Source organism: Coffea eugenioides, unplaced genomic scaffold (genome assembly GCF_003713205.1).
Source record: "Coffea eugenioides isolate CCC68of unplaced genomic scaffold, Ceug_1.0 ScVebR1_1348;HRSCAF=2185, whole genome shotgun sequence".
In the NCBI taxonomy this organism is placed as follows: domain Eukaryota; kingdom Viridiplantae; phylum Streptophyta; class Magnoliopsida; order Gentianales; family Rubiaceae; genus Coffea; species Coffea eugenioides.
The window spans coordinates 22,501-25,000 of record NW_020861743.1 but is presented as its reverse complement, the minus strand read 5'-3'; positions in this window follow the sequence as shown (position 1 = coordinate 25,000).

The following is a 2,500-nucleotide window of genomic DNA, read 5'->3' as shown; positions in this document are numbered from 1 at the left end:
TTTTCTTCTGTTCTGCTGATATAACTCACCAAATTATTTCCCATCCGAAGCAGAGGGAGGGCGCTATTTATTAATGCTTGTTTGATTCGAAGCATTGCATTCGGGTGGCGTTTTTTGAAGTGGTTTTTTTTTGAAAAGATTGTAAATCCTTGAATCCTATCCTAGATTCAAGGAACTATTCTAAGGGTAGAGGGATTATCAATAGTATTCGGTCAGAATCCTTTTTTTGACTCTGCGCCATTGATTCCACTATACTATTAATTATTATTTATTATTGAGGAATAATTCCTTCATATTTATAGAGATAAGGGGATATAATTCACATGGATATAGTAAGTCTCGCTTGGGCTTCTTTAATGGTAGTCTTTACATTTTCCCTTTCACTCGTAGTGTGGGGAAGGAGTGGACTCTAAGAGTATTACTAATTAATCAAACTGTATCAATTGTTTTATAGATCGTTCTGTAACACGTTTTGAACTATTTAATTAAAATGAAAATCAAAAGATCGTCATTTCGAATTTCATTGGATTCGAATGGAGTAATGCATCGTTATATGAATCATACTTTTTCAATCAAACAGATATTTCACCGACTCCCATCTTTGTATTTTGAAAGGGATCCCAATGATAGGAAATTTTTCCCAACCAAATTCGGTTCTATTCCAATCAACGGTCTTTTACCAGACTTATAGGTGGGTGCTGAAGAAGACCAGATTGTTTAGTCCCTCTTTAAAAAGAAGAAGTCGTTTTGTTAAGTGTATACGCACTTTCTATGAAAAGCGGTATAGACATAGTGGTTGTCTAAGGAGATGCTATACATAAGAGGAGCCTCCCTCAGGCGAGTCACATATTGCATATTTACCACTTGTTTTATAATTTTTAAAATTTTATTTATACTTTATCGACTTCCATTTTATATTATGGTTCAGGCCATAAAAATTGGCGAAGTTTACTATTCCTTTTCGAAATCCGAGAAGTGCCCGTGGAACTACTGTTGATGGTTCAATCAATTACTTCTTCGGAATGTTTGCTAATGATTTTATTAAAATATGGCATGGCCTATATCCTTTTCCCTCATTGATTTTATTCTTTTCTTTCAATAGATACCGAGTTCAGATTGAAATTCATAAAAAAAAAGTCTAGTAATTAGAACGATAAGACGTAAGAACAAAACAATTATTTTAGATTGATCGAAACCAATACAATACAAATAGATGGAACAAATAAATAGAATTGGGTGCTATGCCAACCCCATTCCATATATGGAATGGATATCCACATACAAATATATGAAGACTAATATTGGAGAGATTAATATATATTAAATTAAGCCTCTATCTTTATTGTATATTTTGTAAAGTTGTACTTTACACATTATACAACTTTATCTTTATACACCACAATAATTCTAATAGCTAGATCCTATGGTAGATGAATCTTTCGACCATAGGATCTAGCTATTAGAATACTGCCGATCATTATTTAATTTCAATTTAAGACACTAAAATTGGAATACTTTTCATTTGATTTCGAAAACTTTTGATAAGAACTCATAAGTCAAGTTTAATTCAAATTAATTATTTTGACTGACTGTTTTTACGTAAATTATAAGTAGAAAGGCCGTAGGAACTAGAATGAATAGTGCAGTAGCAATAAATGCAAGAATATTTACTTCCATAATCTAATCTTTTTTTTTTCTTTCGCAATAACTCGGGATTTAATCCCATAGAGATGTTAAACCTTTCGCCTGTAAATTCAATGAATGAATTACCTCTCGATGGTTTTGAATCGGATCAATATCATGAATAACAATATCTGAGCTATCAAATAAATTCGTCGTCGAAAATGGAATAGTATAACATAGGAAGTTCTTTTATCCATAACCGAATTCCAACCAGTATTCCTGACCCAATCCATAATTCCTTTATTTGGTTCCGTTCTTTTTTTCTATAACCTACCCTCCGCCTTTCGTGTACAATAATCTGATCAAGTATCATCAGATCGCCCTTCCACTTTCATTAGTCACGCAGTTACAAATCCAAACAAAACAAAAAAAAAGAATAGAAACAAATTATTTATTCCCTTGCTAAGAGAAATTGGATCTTTGGTTGATCTGCCTTTTACTCCCCCCTCCGTAGATTATTAGTGCTGGGAATATATATCAAAAGTCCAATGTGCAATCTGAATGAGAAATCTATTTTTCAATTAGTAATTTAGGTTACGCAAAACCAGAGTCAGAAAGAGAAATTGAATTATTTAATCTATCAGAAGAATTTTGTTAAAGTTAAATTCATTTTTGATTGTGAATTCCATTTTGTGTATGCGTGCCCTCCCCCCCCCCAAAAACATACAGTATTCTATCCACGGATCGGGAACAATCGAAAAAGCAGACTCAGTATTTCTTGGAATACTTACTATAATGCTACTACTAATTGTAATAATCCACCCACATATGTTTTTATCCTACCAAAAGTAAAGAAATAGAACTTAACCCCCCTTTT